This window comes from Adiantum capillus-veneris, chromosome 13 (genome assembly GCF_014529385.1).
Source record: "Adiantum capillus-veneris isolate H3 chromosome 13, ASM1452938v2, whole genome shotgun sequence".
Classification (NCBI taxonomy): Eukaryota; Viridiplantae; Streptophyta; class Polypodiopsida; order Polypodiales; family Pteridaceae; genus Adiantum; species Adiantum capillus-veneris.
The window spans coordinates 154,033,408-154,045,609 of NC_140943.1; the positions used below are offsets into that span (position 1 = coordinate 154,033,408).

General features: G+C 42.9%; 1 pseudogene; it reads right to left on the bottom strand.

The window, feature by feature from the left end:
• Positions 1-1,811: 1,811 nt before the first annotated feature.
• Positions 1,812-3,985, bottom strand: LOC147445121 (uncharacterized; annotated as a pseudogene).
• Between the last annotated feature and the right edge of the window lie 8,217 nt (positions 3,986-12,202).

Genomic DNA, 12,202 nt, shown 5'->3' on the forward strand with positions numbered 1-12,202 from the left:
CAGGTAGTTCATAGGTGGAAACTGTCTTAAATTATGTAGGAAACAAGGACTTGTAAAAGTTGTTGTATTCCATCCCAAATTACCTTATAGGTTCTTTACAGGTCTGACAACCAAAAGTACCTTACAAATAGTTCACAGGTGGAAACTGTCTTAAACTATGTAGGAAACAAGGACTTGTAAAAGTTGTTGTATGCCAGCCCAAAGTACCTTATAGGTTCTTTACAGGTCTGACAACCAAAAGTACCTTACAGGTAGTTCACAGGTGGAAACTGTCTTAAACTATGTAGGAAACAAGGACTTGTAAAAGTTGTTGTATGCCAGCCCAAAGTACCTTATAGGTAGTCCTTGGGTGGTTTTTGTACATAGCAATCTGTTAAGTTTTGGTATGCCAACCCAAAGTACCTTACATTGTAACTGTCTTAAATTGGCAAACAATAACAAAATGAGAAAAATAACACTTCAATGCTTGGACACTTAAACAATCTTAAACTACTTGAATCAAAAAATAACACTTAAATGCTGGAACACAAAGACAACGCATCCAACCAATTGGAATATATTACATCTTCATCAATTTGACATCAAGTCATTACATGTGTTATAATGGCAATCAAAATGAAGCCAAAAGATTGGTTTCCACATGGAAAGTAGCATATAAATATACAAGGTTCTGGCACGGGTTTAGTTTAGTTACAAAAGGTACATAAAGGATCTGTCATCCTAAAAAAAGCAAGGGACATCATCATCGCTTGCACTCTATGGGCATGAGCTGTGGCCCACATAAGTACGCATCATACGATGTCTTTTCAAACCATTTTGCAATTGCTGTGAATACATACTTATTGTCATCAGTAGGTTTTGGTTTGCTAAATATGTCCGCCAAGGCATGGTGATCTGTAGCATGCTGCCACCCTTCTAGCCAAGCCTTTAGATCTTTTGACAAGTATTGGCTAGAGCGGTGCTCAATACCAGGCACTATGATGTAAGTACCATAGGGATTATAATGACATTTATAGGAACTGTTGTCAATTAAAAGGACATTGCAAATATCATACCGCTGCAACTTCACCAAAAATTCTGCAATACCTTGAAAAACGCTTTTCTTCCACCACCAAAATAGTAACTACCCACATCACATAATTGTTGTCGAGCCCATCCACTAATATAACTGTGAACCTGGGGAAAACATCTTCGAATTCTTGAGCCCACTCTGCTGAGCATTGCACTGCTCCATATGTAGACATTTGCCCATGTCACAGCCCATGCAGTAAAATCCTGTGCATCTTTCGGAACAAACAGGTACCTGCCATCGCCTCCTCCTGCTTGACAAATGATGTAGCTTCAATATTGGGGACAGACGAAGGGTCATACTTATTAGGTGTACATGTAAGACAAAGTACACCATTAAGATCTAATATGAGGGTTGATAGGTTGGATCATCATATGGCAAGGAGGAGATAGGTGGGGGAATGTACTTTGGGGGATCTCTGATGATGATGATTTCCTTTATGGGTAGCTTGAGGGTCCCCTTTTCCTTTGGACACTCTGTAAAAGACAACATTCAACATTGAAAAATAAACACCAGGCAATATTTGACATAAAAGCGACAAAAACGTAGACACTGCGCTTATGAAACATAAAAGCGACAAAACCATAGAGGCCGACAAAAAAGTTTCTTTTGCATTCAAAATCAAGAATCACAAATTCTTGTATTACAATTGAAGAGTCACAATTTCTTGCAAACTCGAGGCTTGGGGGGGTGGGAAACATAGAAGGATTGCGGTGGGGAGTACTCTTTCTGGGAGTCTTCTTCATGGCAGGAGGTGATCTCGGTGCTTCCCTCTCTCCCATATATCCATCTGCATGATGAGCATGCTGATTTGAATGTGTGGACTCCGAAGGTCTATTCTTTTTGGAAGGTCCACCTATGTCATAAAACAACACATCAGCCCCATGCAGACATTGCATAGAAGTTGACAAGTCCAATACCATTACCACTTACCATCATCGTTTTTCTTGCGCTTCTTTGACACCTTCACCATGTCACTCAGAAAGATGGGAGACTTTGGATTATCATCACTAGCTACCATGCACTGCACTGCATCCACTCCCTCTTGCGCTATTGCCTCCGCATCGTCAACCGTTGCATCTTCCTTTGGACTGCTTTCGCTTGGTTGTGGCTCAACTGCTACCGTGCTTGCAGGGGGGTCTACTTTCATAGCTGGAGTTCCCTCACTAGAGTACACACTATGGGCTTCAGGAGTAGCTTGTAGCACAACCTTTGGCACGTCATCCTGTATCAGTGCCACACAAGGAATATGGCCAGAACCTGCAAGCACATCAGTGAAGTTCAAGCTTGTGCAATCAGCAGATACTTGAAGGCAACATGAACTGTTCTTGGATTTATATGAGATTGGGAGCAACGGCAACCAACCTGTATGCAGGAGAATTGATTTAAGTGAATCTGGAATACTACTCTTGCAAGAGGCATCCGCACATACCGTCTCTGATCCAAGCAAGGCAGCAAAACACGAAGCATGGTATGCATGACCACATGCTAGCATGTATACACAAACCACATGGAAAGCCATAAATGCAAGACCACATGCAGCACATAGTCCTTGAACAGAGAATATAGCCTGCAAGTGGCTCAAGTGCTGGCCAGCTGTCGAAAGCAGTAACATTGTGTCACCAGCCTTCACCTGCTCCAACATGCTCTCACAAAAGTTGATTTGTTGCACAGACGTACTCGATGATGCTTCCAAGTCAGTCACTTCTTTCTGCATGACAAATGAAGAACAAAAGGCCCACACGCATTAGATATGAGAAGCACCATTACAGCCCAAAGTACCATGACAAGTATCTTTAACAGAAAAAACTACCATAAAAAAGTACTTTGGACACTCCAAAAAACCACCCAAGCAATTAGAAATACCATGGTAGGTAGAAAAGTACCTTGAACACTACCACCATAACAAAAAACTGCCATTCCATTAAAAACATCAAGGCAAAAGCTATTACCATAACAAGAAAGACTGTCATGATAAAAAAGCCACCATGACAAAAAACAAAGCACAATGACAGGTTTCTTGGACACTACACACTAATTAGCAATGACTGTACAACCACCTTAATAGAAAAAACTACCTTTACAAGTAACTTGGGCACAACCACCATAGCAAAAAAACTTCCTTAAAGAAACAATCAACCATAGCAAAGAAACCATGAAAAAGTACCTTGGGCACTGCCACCATAACAGAGATGGCTTCCCAAAAAACCTCTAAGGGAATGACACATACCATGGATAGTAGAAAAGTACCTTGAGCACTACAACCATAGCAAAAGAAAAGTACCATAGCAGGAAATACTGCCATGAAAAAAACACCGCCATGATCAAAAGAAGTACCATGACAGGCATTTTGGCCATTACATGATACCTGGAAAAATAGCCATGACCCTACACCTGTCATGGTAGAAAAAACTACCATGACAAGTACCACAATAATAGAGAAACTTCCATGGAAAAAACAAACACTCATAGCAAAAAAAACCACCATGGAAAAGTACCTGGTCAATGTCACCGTAACAAAAAGAAAGCCATGTAAAAAGAAACTACCATGCCAAGTACCTTGGGAACTATTACCATGAGAAGCGCACAATAGAAAATACTACCATGTCAGGTAGGTTGGGCACTTAGCACGATAACAGAAATAACTGGCATGACAAAAACAACCATCTAAATAGAAAAGAGTACCATGTCAAGTACCTAGGGCATTACCACATAAATAGAAATAATTGGCATGGCAAAAAAAAACCACCTAAATAGAAGAGAGTACCATGTCAAGTACCTAGGGCATTACCACATAAACAAAAATCCTGCCTTGACTTGGTCGACACATACCTGAAGATGATCCACCTCATCTCTTATGTTCGAGATGCTTGTATCGGCCCCAAGAGCTGTGAGTGTACTAGTTAGAGCAGCCATCTTGCCTTCAATCACCAAAAAATCAGGGTCAGTATCGACAACTCCGTTCATGTTGGACCGCAATATCTGGAGCTCTTGCAATTGCCCCTAAAGCATTGCCGCGGCTGAAGATGTCCCTTGTATCTTCCACATATTTTGGTTCCTGTCTTGTAGCTCTACTCTCACGCTATCCAATGTTGTGTTCAAAACATTTAATGCATCCATTTTTGCATCCAGAATCTGCTCCACCTGTGATTTTACTTGCTGGCTTATAAAGGAAGGAGGCACTAACTAGAGAAGTGCTGCCAAATAAGAGAGCATTTTGTCCACTTTTTTGACTTGCCCCGACATTGTCAAGACGAAGGGGCTGAAGTGATGTCCCCTCATTATTCTCCAACCAAATCTTTACTTTCTTGTCAATGCCACTCGGAAGCTTCTTGTAATGGTCCAAAACCTGTTCACCAAAAGCAGCCCATGCAACCTTTCAACCTGCAGGATCTTGCCGAGCAGCTAGGCATCGCTCATACACAAACAACATTGCAAACTTGTGTGTGATCTCTTTGTTGACTGGCATGCTTTGGTAGACTTTGTGAAACAGTAACTTGCATTCGTCTACAAACTCAGGTCACATCATATGCAGAAAGATTTTAGAGCCCTTCTCCCTTTTCTTCATGAAGACCGACAACCAATCCTAATCTGTGACATCAGCCTCACCGAGGTGCTGGTAGAGCTTGCCCTCCAAGCTTAAGTCATACTCCTCATGCAACTCCTCTCATGTGTAGAAGAATCGAGTTTGCTTGGGGTATTGAATCCTCCAGGAAGATCTTGCTGCAAACACATTTGACATAGTAAACAAACATAAACAAACATTGAAAAGAACATTTCTACAATTGAAAAGACATAGTTGATATGTACCAATGCTTTTGTCGCCGATAGTTTCAGACTTTATGCCCAATGTTGTGGAGATCCTAGGCTTGCTACTCGATGAAAGCATGCTAGCTGAACCACCATCAGCCTGCTGCCATGATGCACTTTTGGGGTGGAGTCTTCATATCACTGTACAAACAAAAAAACACAATCCATGATTCACAATGTCCTCAAACAAACACATTGCTCAACTACAACAAAAAGAAAGAGAGAGAGAGAGAGAGAGAGAGAGAGAGAGAGAGAGAGAGAGAGAGAGAGAGAGAGAGAGAGAGAGAGAGTGAGGGGGGATTGCAGTACCTGGTGAAGATTGAGGTCGCACAAAGAGGGTAGGCGTCCGCAGTTCTTCCTCGCTCTATTCACACAGGGTGCATGATAATGGAGTAGCGCGCGGGTAGCTTCCTGTTGTGTAGAATGGCATGCAACAGAAGTCACAGTCACCCTCTACCTGTGAACAATGTTCAAAAAATTATGGCATTCTTGAAGTGGCGGCATTTTCCATTTCTTGCAATTTTCCACGTCCCCGATAAATTATTTGAAGGGAACAAATAAAACTTGAGAACTACTTCAAAAACCACCTAGAAAAGCCCTTAAAATTGACCACCATTTCATGCTTTCACCCTATTATAATTTTTTGAGGCCAATACCAAGCAAATAAGGGAAGGCAAACTCTATTCGTTGCACCTGTTCGCTTGGTACTGACCGTCATCTTTATTAATGATGCTTGTTATTATACTTTTTTGAGGTCAATACCAAGCGAATAAGGGAAGGCAAACTCTCTTCGTTGCACTTGTTTGCTTGGTACTGACCATCATCTTTATTAATGATGTTTGCTATTATACTTTTCTGAGGTCAGTACCAAGCGAATAAGGGAAGGCAAAGTCTGTTCGTTGCACTTGTTCGCTTGGTACTGACCATCGTTTTTATAAATGATGTTTGCTATTATACTTTTTTGAGGTCAATACGAAGCGAGTAAAGGCAATACAACCATATTTGGTGCACTTCTTTGCTTCGTGCTGACCCTAGAAATCTGAAGTCCCTTGTGCAACAAATGACATGTAGATTTTTGTTATGCTTTTGTAGAGATGCCTCGTGCAAAGGCAACACCTAGAAGGGCAATAGGTGACTCTTTGAAATCTCAAGCAAGAAGACGCCAATATGAGGCACACAGTGGTACCCTGCAAGAGCTGCAAAGGATCGAACAACACATGAAACCGGCCATTCCACATGTCTTCCATTCGAGCGAGTAGTGCAATAGATTTGCGAGCATTGGAGAGTGGGCATGCGATGGGCCAACAATGCACTTCTCTTCTTGCAAGAAATTACAAAATACTACCTCGTTGAATCCTTCAGCGATGGATATATCCTGGTTGCCCATCACACCGTGTTACTATCATGCTGCGAGATTTTGACTCTCTTCGGAGGCTGCACTTCCGCTATAATGGCCTGCTTCAGCCAATACCTATTCGGGATAGTAGAACCATGGATATCCTTAACATCCCCCCTCTCCATCCTCGTGCATGACAGAGAGAGCCTTCTAGGGCTGGATTAAATAGCAGAAGGACACAATCACGAGTCGAGAGAAATGACACAAATGGGCAGGCTGAGCCAGCCGATGAGGGGCATGAGCAGGCCAGGGTGGACCCTGAGGCGGTCATTGAAGAAACATAGACAATTATGGAGGAACCAGTTTTGAAGCAAAATGAGCAAGGTATGGAGGATCCGGAGCCTGTGCCTGTAAGGGAGGATCCTATGCCTGTAAGGGAGGAGTCTGTGCCTGTTAGGGAGGATCCTGTGCCTGTAAGGGAGGAGCCTGTGCCTATAAGGGAGGATCCTGTTAGGGAGGAGCCTATGCCAGTAGGGGAGGAGCCTGTTAGGGAGGAGGTTGTGCCATTAAGGGAGGAGAATGAGGCAACCACGGATAAAGCTCAAGAAAGGCAAGGGAAAGGCTCTGCTTCACAAGGGCCATCCAACGAGGAGCCTTTATAAGAGGAGTTGATTATTTTAGAGAAAATCCATGAAGAAAACAAAGAGGAGTTGCAAGTTCTGATCAGTGCAGCGCCTCTGCATGCACAAATACTGCTGCTTGGAAGGTCGGAGGAGACCTGCATTTTCAACCTCGATCAACAAGACTTCCTGTGCATGCACAATTTCTACAACTCCAACGCAATGGATGCGGTCATCAACATTGCTATGTGGTACTTCTCAAGCTCTTTATAAGTCACACTTGGTTCATTAAATGGCTCACTTTTGCTAAGACATGGGCCAATACCAAGAGAGTTAGTGGCTTATGGAATTGGATAGTTATACCATTTGCTCAGTATTGACCCATGTCTTAGATTCAGTCGTCAATGTTGCTATGTGTTACGTCTCAAGCTTTTCTTTATAAGTCATGCTTGGTTCATTAGATGGCTCACTACCACTAAGACATGGGTCAATACCAAGCGAGTCAGTGGCTTATGGAATTGGATAGTGATATCACTTTCTCTGTATTGACCCATGTCTTCGTGGCAGTCATCACCGTTGCTATGTGTTATGTCTCAAGCTTTTCTTTATAAGTCATGCTTGGTGCATTAGATGGCTCACTACCGCTAAGACATGGGTGAATACCAATTTGATAGGTGCCCCAATCGCTTGGTATTGACTCATGGGTTTGTGGCAGACCGCTCAAATATCCTAAGTCTAATCTCTGCCATTGATTCATGTTAGGCACGCTATTTCGCTTTTGCCCCCGCTGATGTTCAGAAAAAAATATACGTAATAGATCCATTGATCTTGCCTATGCTTCAAAACAATGGAGTTTCCTTTTTGGCTCTGTTGGGGTGGTTTAGCAAAGTCAATTTTGATCTAGTGCTTTTTCTGGTCACTGCATACAATTAATCATGAGTTTCTGCTTGCCTTGTAAAAACCATGTTGGATTTAGGATATTCTTTCTCCTCAGACTTGATGGTTTTGGTGTAGTGATTATTGGAGTCTATTATTATTTGACCTTGAAGATAAGATTGTCTACTACGCAAACTCCGGGCAAAGTAGGTCGTTTCACGGTCGTGTAAAAACAAAAGGCATATCTGGGTACATTTGGAAGTGGTATCTCTTTGTAATGTGTTACTGACTCAAGTGGCTACGTATGTAGTGCCGCGAAAAAATTCGAATGCTATGTAGAGCATGTTTTGTTAGAACATGATCTAGGGACTACCATCCGGCACAAACGGGCCACCGTGCCCACGTAGGTTGATGACTATAGCTATGGCTGGCAAACTTGTTTGAATGCCTTATTGCTCCTCAGTCAAATTTTGGATGAAACGTAAGTCATCGTGTTGTTTCATTGTTTGTTTCCTGCAACGTTTGTATTAAAAGAAGCAACATCTTTACGTACTTTCCTATTATCACGCTTCTACAGGAACTTCAATTACATAACTACACCCCAACGATGTGAAATTTTTTTCTATAATGGCCATCCAGCATATTATAATCTCGGTAAACAGACGTACAAGAGAGGAAGGGGCGAGAGCTGAGGAGTTTGAACAGGCTTGCATTAATGAAATGACGCAACGCTACAATTAGACTCAAGAGGAGATTCAAAATATGCAAGAAGCAATAAATCAATATTATGCAGACGCCGCAGAAGTAGAGGAATGGGCTACACGTCAGTGGCGGCAAGAGCAAGAATAGAGGGAAGCTTCACAGGTGCAAGATGCATGGGAAGCCATGGAAGAGACCCATGATTTCGGACGATGTGAAAGGATGCCCAAGACCAACGTCCCCCGTGGCAGAAGTAGCAACCGGGAAAGAGGGCAGGGGAGCATTACCATCAACCGGGGGAGAGGGCAGGGGACCGAGGGCAGCAACTGGGGGAGAGGATAGGGGAGCAGAGCAGGGGAAGGGATCAATAACTACCTCTCTTTGTATACATCTTGACTATCATAATAATCAATATCTAATTCTCCTAAATGATTTTCTCATGTTAAACTAATCATTTAATATGGGGGAAGTGCCAGAAAAAGCTATAATATTGGTTAAGCTAGCAGTCCAACCACAGCAGGGATCCAAAGGGGGGGCCATATGCAAAAGAGAAATGTGCAAAAATGGGATTAAAAGACCCTAAGGTTCAGCCCATTAAGACTTCCAAAATGCTAAGCCTCCAAAATTCAAAGGTTGTGTCCAAGGGCCAAACACTAGGGAAATTGGATGCTTAGTGTGTGTCACAAAAAGTCTTTTATCAATCCCTACATAGGAGGGGGCGAGCCTTGCAAGTATGAGATTAGATAGAAACTCACACACGCACACACAAGCTCCCTTTAGACAAAGGGAATGGGGGACACATGTCACCTCCCTAGCCCAGATGCCCACAAGGTGTACTCAAATCCTATTGATGGCCATGGAGGTGGACCAATGAGAACTAGGCTAGAGTAAATCTAATTTAATTAATTTAAAAACACTTAATAAAAGAACTAATAAGAATTAAGCTCTCTAGAAGACTATTGGACAGTCTCTCAAGGGGATCAATGCATTCAACAGCCCAATGGCTTGCCTGATTCCTATTGGCCAGGAGGCAAAGGGGTCCAATGAGAGTTTAGTTGCATTTATTAATTACCTAAAGCTCTCACAAAAGGGTAAATGGGTACACATGTATGAAGGCTATCACTTACGCTACTTAATTTCCATTGGCTGAGGCTGGGGAGGTCCAATAGGGCTGTAGCATGAGTAATTAGCAAGGGGGGTCGACCAAGAGAGACAGGGGGATGATTTTTCAAAGGAATTATCACCTACACACTCACACTAGCTCATGTGTGGAGTATGAAGACTCTCTCTCCTTCTCAAGCTTTAATGGAAAAGTTTATCACCTACTCCAAGCTTGTGAGAAGGGAGGCCTACAACAACAACTCTTGGCTTTGTGATGCAAATCCAACCAAGAGCCAAGCTTCAACGCACGCTCATCTCCTCTACCATGCTGCTAATTACTAAGCTAAGCTATGCTAATATGAGTGATTATGTGAGGAGATGTACATGTTTCTCGTAAGAATAATCCTTCTTCCTCTCAATCTACTCTTGTACCTCGCTAGCTCTCACCATCTTTGAAGATGTGTAAGGTCTTGGGTCTGAGACCGTGAGGGAATTGATGTTGTGTTTGATAAGTGTTTTGCTTAGTGCATGAAGTTTCCATCTTCATTGCACTAGCTAGTATTAAAGGAACACAATAAATTGTATTGTAAAATGTGTCTCTTGATGGAAGAAACCATCATACAAAGCCTTTTGGAGGGGGGACCGGCTCCATGCAAATATGGTCCTCAATTGTTGTCAATTGCTTAATTTCTCTCTCTTTTGAAGTATTATTCATGCTATCTAACTAGGTGTTATGGGTGTAAGCATGTTAACTTGTCATGCTTTGTGTGCTAGTTATCATGTGGCAACAAGCATATCTTGTAAGCATAATGAGAGTGTAACTTTTCAACCGTGTGGGAATCCATCAAATATTTCAAAATAGGGAGACCACCCTGAATCCACTTTCCTGACCATTTGCGCAGTGTTACTCTGAGGGGAGTGGGGCATTCAAAATGCGTGGAGAGAAGCGAAGTGGGGTAGTCAACATGCATGGAGAGAAGTGGGGCGCAGGGGCCAGAGGTAAGAGAGAACCAAAAACAAAGTCGAGGGCTGAATTTTCTGCTGCTTCTTCTCCGCCTCAAAAGAGGGTGAAGCTCTCTGATTGCCCAGCATCCCCAATGGCAAAGACCTTGTATACAAAGGGGAAGGATGACTCAGGTACTCTCTCTCTCTCTCTCTCTCTCTCTCTCTCTCTATCTCTCTCTCTCTACCTCATTATGATTTGCGAGGATAGTTGCTGGTGCTGTCAGTGTTGTCTTGGCTGGAGAGTTGTCCCTTGATGTCGGCTTTAGCAGTAGGACATCTTGTGAATAGTCACTTGAAATACAATCGCTCAAGTCGAAGTCTGGCTCAAGAAGCACAAACCAGTGTTTGATTTAAACCTTGAAATTGGAAGGAAGTGCTCAATACTGCACTTTCCTACTGTTAACACACTCCTGTCTACATTATTTTTTACCTACCAACAAATAGAAAAATCTGCTAATCTTGTGACATTGGGGGTGTGCAGGCCGATGGGGATAGTCCCAGTACAGAGCAATTTTTGTATTACAGCAGAAGAGTTCAATGATGTTCATGGCCTCTCCCTGGCTGGTGCCAACCCCAAACTAGTGAGGTGGGATCAGATCAGTGATGTGGAGTGGTTTAGTGTTTTCAGAGAGTCAAAGAATCGTAGTCACTATCGCATTAAATGCAGTTGTTTGCATACTGATATGTTCGACCAGGTGATGGAGCTGCATTACAAGGTGTACCAGAAGCCCCCAACAAACATGGAGATCAACTCTGCATTCGCCAAGGGGTTTGTAAAAGAATTTAGCCCGGCGGCAATTGCAAGTAGCTCAGCCGTGCAATTCAATTGGGTTGAATTCGCTGTCCAACATTTGCAGGACCTCCGAGAGAAAGGGTAATGCGAGGCCCATGTCGAAAAGTGGAGGATACTCAATGTATGTCAAAACATCGAGGAGGTGCAAGCTGAAATGAAGGAGGATACCAAGGAGACACCCATCTGTCGCCACAGCACTCACCAGCAGGCTGAAAGCCTGTCATTTTTTGGCGTTGAGAATTTTCAGCACATAAAGGCTGCCTCTAAAATTCTCAGCAACAAACAACTGCAAGATGCTAAAGAACATCTTCTAGCTGCAAAATCAGAGTTTGAAGCTGCGAGGGTTGTCCAAGCAAGCAATGCTAGGGTCACCCCAATTGTGCTTGCTATGAGCAAAAGCTTCACGACGCTGAAAATGAATTACAGAGGTTACTACAAAGCAACAACGTGGATGCAAAGAGGGAAATAGAGTGTAAAGTAAAAATAGAGACATTGGAAGGTTTGGCATTTCCTGACAGTGAGGACACTCTTGCTGCTGACTCAACTTGTCAGCGTGTAAGTGCGTGACTTTTATGCTTCCACCGTATGATTGGAATATGTGCACAACAAACCTATGTACTTACCATGCTCCTCCTTTTTTTGGTGTGCAGATTAATGTGGAGGTTATGGAAGCAAAAGTGAATGCATGTGAAGGTCAACAGCTCCTAATGCACATGAGCAAGATGCTACAAGGCTCCTCCATTCCCACTGTCCTGTGTAATATGGCTATGGGCACTTTTACAGAAAGTATAGAAGGGGTATGCGATGGGACGATGATCAACCCATGCAGTGGCTGCAGTTTGCCACTTGAAGTAAAGGGAACCAATGCCACGGTCAAGATGCCCTGTGGGCAT